The sequence below is a fragment of the Cibotium barometz genome, chromosome 21 (assembly GCF_041138505.1).
Source record: "Cibotium barometz isolate CiBa-2024 chromosome 21, ASM4113850v1, whole genome shotgun sequence".
NCBI lineage: Eukaryota > Viridiplantae > Streptophyta > Polypodiopsida > Cyatheales > Cibotiaceae > Cibotium > Cibotium barometz.
The window spans coordinates 2874285-2881720 of record NC_141066.1 but is presented as its reverse complement, the minus strand read 5'-3'; positions in this window follow the sequence as shown (position 1 = coordinate 2881720).

Below are 7436 nucleotides of genomic sequence, written 5' to 3'. Positions count from 1 at the left end.
TCACTACCCCATCATCACTACAATGGATAATCAAGACAACAGACATAAATCTAGCTGGTTCCACACAGACCCAGCTCTATTTAAACTGCCCCTAGTTCAAGAAGAAATCAAGCACATCTGGAAATCCTTCTTCAGCAACAATCTATCCCCGGTAAAAGCTTGGAGTCTGTCAGTCAAGTCTACCCAAAATTTGCTCAAGCAGGTCAGAAAGGAAGTTTCAGCTCACAGAACCAGCAGACTTAAAAAACTCCAAGTGTAACTTCAAGAACAAGAGGCCTCCACTGACCCTTCCAATGTCAATCACCAATGTCAATCAGATCAGAGCCAAAATCAAAAGAGAAGAAGAAATTGCCCTCCAACATACTAAGCTCTATACCAGGGAATGGTGGGCAAGAAAAACTGACAGGCCATGCCCTGAAATGTTTAAAATGCTGAAGGTCAAGCAAAGGTAAGAGCATATCCCCTTGCTCAAAAACAAGAATGGAATCCAGGCTATTAACCAAGATGAGAACAAAAAACTGCTCTTTTCACTGAATACTACCACAACATTTTCCAGGAAGATGGTCCCCCCTCCCCAACCAAGACAGCTGCAATGGAGGCTATCAAAGTAGCCAGACCCAGAACTGTCCCTGCCAATTTAGCCGTTACTCTGGATCAGGACATCTCTCCTGAAGAAATCAAAGAGGTCATCTTCTCTCTCAAGCCCAATAAGAGTCCAGGTGAGGATGGACTGCCTGCTGAATTTTTCCAAACTTTTTGCGATGTGCTAACAGGACCCATATTCCAAGTGTGGCAAGAATCCTTGAAATATGGAGCATTGCCATCACAAATCAATGAAGGCCTTATCAAGCTGATCCACAAAAAAAGGCCCCAAGGAGATCATGGGTAACTGGAGACCTCTCACAATTCTCAACAGTGTCTACAAAATCATTGCCAAAGCATTAGCCCTTAGACTGACTAAACACATGAAACTATGGATAACAAAGGAACAAAAAGGGTTTATCAATGGGGGCAGGTACATCTTGGACTCCATCATTGCCTTATGGGAAGGGTTTGATTATGCAGAAAAAACCAGCCAGGACTTCGTGTTTATTAAGATTGACTTTGAGAAAGCCTATGACAGAATCCAGTGGGATTACATCCTCCAATCTCTCAAAGATATGGGTCTGGGCCCCCAATTCACCCACATGGTAAAAACCTTGTTTGGAAATGCCAAAGCTAAAATTATCATCAATGGAGAACTCTCAGACCCCTTCCCTCTTGAAAAGAGTATCAAACAAGGATGGTCTCTAGCTCCCCTGTTGTATGCTATAGCTGCAGATGGTCTAAACTGGCTAATAAAGGACAAGATTAGCAAAGGAGATCTAGTTGGAATCAAATTACCCAATGGAGATCAAATGTGCACTCAGATGTTTGCTGATGACACTAACAGTCTAATAGCAAACGAAGAAGAGAGCATCAAGGTACTCTGGAGCTGTCTACAAACCTACTGTGAAGCCTCAGGCTCCAAAATTAATCACAGCAAAACAGGAATCAAAACCCTCATTGAACCCCCTCCCTCTTGGCTCCTTGAGACAGGCTGTAACATCATTCAGGATGGTGAGATCTTCAGGCTCCTTGGTATTCCCATGGGTTTCAAGGTGTCACTGAGACAAAAATGGCAATGGGTAATGGAGAAAATAGAAAGCAAGTTACTTAGATGGAAAAGGAAGCAACTGTCAATAGCAGGGAGAATTATGGTGCTTAATCATTTCATCATCCCTTCTACTATCTATTTCCTCAGCTGCTGGAGACCCCCTGATGCCGATCTCAATGATTTCACCAAGCTATGCAGAAACTACCTATGGGGAGATGACCCATGGAACAAGAGCAGACTAAAGTAAAATGGGACATCTGTACTGTACCCAAAACCAAGGGAGGGCTGGGGATTAAAGAAATATGCATGTATTCTGACAGAATGGCCTCAAAATGGATCATCATAGCTCTAGAGAACCCCACAAAAGACTGGGCACAGCTGCTGTTCAAGGACACCCCTAGGTTCACTATCACTAGCCACAATAAATGGTGCAATTTACCCATCATCACCATAGTAGCTTCCAAACACCCCATAACCCCTAAAGAGAGCCAACTAGTAACATCCATTTGGAAAGCCTGGTTCAGAATCAAGAGTTTTCTCTCCATCATACCCAAGGACAACAAAACAGAAGGCATCTTAGCCATGGATTCTTGCTGGTGGTCTATTCTCCCTCTAACCCCTCTTGAACCAGAGGAAGGGAAAATAGCTCTAAATCTCCACAAAAAAGGTCTAGCAACCTGGGCAGATATTTTCAACCCCCACCAAGGTACCTGGCTCACAAGAGCAGAACTTGTAGCCAAGTTCGACAGTAGAACTCCAGAGTTAGATCTAATTCAAAGCATAGCAGTTCAATGGAACCAACAAGAAATCTGGAAAATCAGTAGACCCCCATCCTTCAATATCTTAGCCTTTCAATGGATAGAGAACAAACCCCTTCTCCCCATCCCCAATCTCGAAAAAGCCCCCCTATTCATGTCACTCTCAACCGCCGCAGATGGAATATCAACTGGGATAGGAAAAAATGGTATAACAGTCTCAAGGAGCTGTGGAGCTCACACATCAATCCCAAGAAATCATGCCTTGCCTGGCTGGTAGCCTACAGAGCCATATGGACACAGAGCAAGACTGCAAAGCTTCACATCTCCTCAGATCAATGTGCAAGATGCGGCTTACCTGAGGACGACCTCCACATCTTCTTCCACTGCAAGCACATTTCCAACACTTTCAAAGAGCTACATGCATATATTCTGAGGTGGGGTAAAGATGTTAACTGGAAGAATCTAATGTTAGGAGAAAACATAGGATGTTCAACAACACTCTGGAATGTAATCAGATGTGAGTATCTTTGGCATGCCTGGTTACAGAGGGTAGCAGTTACTTTTGACAACCCCGAAATCAAGGGCCCTCCTCTCTCTGTGTGTTTAATAACATCATGCATCAGGTATTGGACCAAACAAACCCAAGCCCTCTTCAGTTTGGAGAAGAGATTAATGATCAAGCTCCAAAAGAGAGCCTCGGACTACACCATGGAAAAACTAGAAAAAACCAGAGATAAGATTATTCTCATCCTATCTAAGGACAGATCACTAATAGAAGCAATCTTCAGGCAGCAGCAGTAAGCAAACCCCTCTCAATGCCCATCAAGTGTAGAAGTGGATCGACATGCAGACAGGAACCAGGAACCAATTCAGAGAAGCTGAAAATGAAGCTAAGGCAAAGTGACCTGGCAGGCAGTGGAGTGACACCAATGGTTCAAACTGCCTCCAATCACCGGACCGACGCTGATGGCTTGTTGGAGTTTTCTGCAAGGACGACAGATCAGTTTAGTCCTGATAAAGTAAAAGTAAAAAAAACCCTCAATCCCCCTTTCGGACACGTCCCTGTCCAAAATCGAGCACAGGTACACCAGAGCAAGAAGTCTCTGCTGAGCAGGACCTCTGCACATCTTCCTGCAAGGCCGTTATGAGGAATCAGAAAAGAGACATGCTGCTGAACTTCAACAAGGTAGAAGTACCTTTCCGTAAAAATCGACCTGGAGCGCCACCAGCAAGGAGGAAGAACTTAAGAGCTAGCCGCAAGGCTGATCGAGGAAGACGAAGGTTTCTAGCCGCGGGGAGAGGCCGCCAACACCCGATCTTGGGCGCCATCGGGGCAGGGATGAAGTCAACGAAACCGGATTGGAAGCTCCCACGACCACGTGAGGGATCCAACTGCTGCTGCAGTAAGGGAAGCAAGAAGTCTCTCTCCAACCAAAGCAGCTTCCCAGGGCTACCATCGCACCTTCTTCCCCTGCAAGACCGTTTAGAGGAATCAGAAAGGTATCATACTGTTTAACAACAAAGGATATGCACCTTCTAGTTACCGTTACTGTCCTCCAATTCTCTGGGCGCCACTGAGCAAGGATGAAGAATCTGAAGAGCTAGCTGCAAGGCTGAACGAGGTAGAAGAAAGGATTCATGCAGCTTGGAGAAGCCTCATTTTGCCACTTGTGCTGGTCCTCCATTTTGGCGACACCAGCAGGATGAGGACGAGGGATGAGATCGATAGCCAATAGCTATTTTTTTCCTCATGCGTCGACACGTGCAGTCACATGCATCGACACGCGTAGGGCATGTGCCTTGGCCACATGTCCAAATGCATGATGGACACGTGGCTGCTTTCCATGTATCTTGGATTCTCCCTCTTTCATAAATATATTTGCCTGTTTTTTTGAAAAAAAGGTAGGCTTCTTTAGTAGTAAAAAGAAAAAGACTTGATCTGGAGAGAGAGCCATTTCAGCGCTGGCGAGCTCTCTGCTGCTCTGTAATGTGAACGTCTGTAATCACCGTCGACACCGTCCAGCTCTCTGTAATCACCGTCCTCATCCAGCGCCCTCAACTTGCAGCGTAGCTCGTCCTCGTCTAGTGCTGGGAGCTCGCTGCTGCGTTCAACCCCTCTCTGTAATGCTGGTTTGAATCTAGCTCTGTAAACTTCTACTTTTGATTTGTTGCTTCTATTAAGCTTGAAGCCCTCTGTGTGCTTCCTTCCCTACTTTCCACAGCCCCCCCCCCTCAGGTGCATGGGCACTGAGTGGAGGGGAGCTCCTACTCTTCTTAGAGAACAGGGATCCTGCTCTGGGAGTAAGCCATCTCAGTTCACTCAAGCTGCCTTTCAGCAATTCCTACATTGGCCCCCGGCCATGCCATGGATGGCAACAGAGAAACCATGCTGAAGTATGAGCAGGTTTTAGAAGACTGGATACCAAAAAATGGCTAGAAGATTCCAGAGCCCGAGTGGAAGAGCTAAACTGATGCTGCTGCTGCAGAAACAAGTCGAAGAAGGGGCTCAAATCAACAAGCAAGCTCCATCCAAGGTAATGGACACATCAGGTAAATCCTCTTCCACTAATCCTGTGGTATGTCTTCCTCCTGAGCTAGTTCATTCAGTGGAAACTGATTACACAGCCCGTTGTTTAGTTGGGTTAATGTTTGGGCCAAGACCACCAGTAGATTTCCTTAAGGGGTGGGTCAAAGATAACTGGACTTCCATTGGTATCGAGGTAGAGATCATCCAAGCCCTCCCAAATGGATACTACCTCTTTCTATTCAAGGACCCAAATATGGCCCTTAAGGTCCTAGGTTCAGGGCAATGGATGTACAGGAACATCCCATTCTGTTTTTTCAGCTGGTCCAAGAACTTTAACCCTCAAGGTCCTAAACCCTCAGCTTGCCCGGTGTGGGTGGAGCTTCCTAACCTGCCCTTCTACTTGTACCCTTGGCTTAAAAAAAATTGTCTCCCCTATAGGGAAAGTGCTATACATGGAGAAGGGTGTGTTACATTGAAGAAGGGTGTGTTACATTGATTGGATCTTATCCATCTAATTTGACATTGATCAATGGCACCAAAGTCAAGAGAGAGCTCATGAAAATGCAGTGTGTTTATGCATTATAGCTTTGCAAAGAAGAGGTCATGGATGGGGATAAGGAGGTAATGCATGAGACTATGGCTAAACTCTTCGATGAGTAAAAAGATGTGTTTCAAATGCTTAAGAGTTTACCCCTAATCATGGTATTGAGCTTGAACTGAATGTAAAGGCAATTAACAAGCCCGCATATAAGCTCTCTAAGGTGGAAAGAGATGAAGTTACAAGGCAAATCAAGAACTTTTGGATACAGGATGGATTGAACCCAGTCAATCACCATTTGCTTCACCCATACTTTTGGTGAAAGATGGAACATTTTGGATGTGTATTGACTATCATGATCTCAACAAGATCACCATCAAGAATAGGTTTCCAATACCTCATGTGGATGATCTTCTCGATGAACTTAAGGATGCCAAGTACTTCTCGAGGGTTGACTTGTACGATCAAATTAAAATTAAGGAAGGTGATGAGTTCAAAATAGCTTTAACAAAAAGAGGGCTATGCCATTTCATGGTGATGCCATTTTGGTTTATGCAATACACCGCTACTTTCCAAGCATTAATGAACAAAGTACTACAACCTTTTCTCTTAAATTTTTTATTGGTGATCTTCGATGATATCCTCATCTATAGCAAGAATGAGGATGAGAATTTGGTGCATGTGAGAGAAGTGCTTGAGGTGTCGCACTTACATGCAAAGAAGAGCAAATTTACTTTTATGGCTCAAGTAGTGGAGTATCTTGGTCACATTGTGAGCAAAGAGGACATCAATGTGGATACCAAGAGTTAAATGTGTTAAGAAGTGGCATACACCCACTAATGTGACTCAATTAAGAGGATTTTTGGGTTTATCTTCTTTCTATAAAAGGTTTATTGAGAGGTATGCCAGAAATTACAGCCCCTCTTACCGATAAGCTTAAAAAGGAACCCTTCTTTTGGGACGCAATAGCAAAAGGAGACTTGAGGAGCTTAAAAGGATGCTCACTTCTGCCCCTATTTTGGTTTACTTGGACTTCTCTAAACCATTTACCCCTGTGAGGGACAATGCATGTGGAAAAGGAAATCCGGGTGGTTTTATACCAAGATCATGGTGTGAATGCGTATGACAGCCATAAGTTGCATTAGAAGGAAATGCAAAATCATGTGTATGATCAAGAGATGGTTGCTATCTTACACGCCATCAAGAAGTGATATCATTACCTTTATGGGAGTACCTCTATGGGAGTCACTTTTATGTGAGAAGTGATCCTAGGGTGTTGTAGTATTTCCTTTCTCAAACCATTATTATCTCTTAAGCAAAGGTGGTGGTTAGGCACATTGCAAACCTATGATTTTGAGATCACATACACAAAGGGAAAAGATAATGTGGTTGTCGATGCTTTATCTAAAATGTGGGCATGCTCTTTATTAACCATAACTAAAGTGCATAAGGATTGGGTCATGGATGTTCAAGAGGAGTATCTCTTGGATGAGAAAGTGTCATGAATGGTGCAAAAATTACAACATGGTTCTCATGAACAATTGTAAGCTTTATAATGGTCTCTTATCTTAAAAGGTGATAGAGGCACCAAGAAGGAAGGCAACAAAAGAGCTTCATCAAAGAGGAGATTCCATCATCATCAACAAGCTCTTGAAGCTTGGAAGAAGAAGAACAAGAGGAGGAGGAGGAAAAAGAAGAAGAAAACACGAATTTCCATCATGGGATGTTCTTGTTACCATATTATAGTAGTGATGTGTGTGAACACACTTAGGACCGCCGGGGCACTTTTTCCCTCACTAGGAGGTTTTTTCCCCCGTGCATTGTATATACGCCCATTATCTTCTAGGGCTTGTTATCTTTCATTTTTGGCACTCATAATACACTACTGTGTTGTGCTCAAGCTTCCTCATCTTCTTGAAGTTGTGTGTGCATTCCTGCAACCCTAATTCCAACAATTGGTATCAGAGCAGGCTTCCT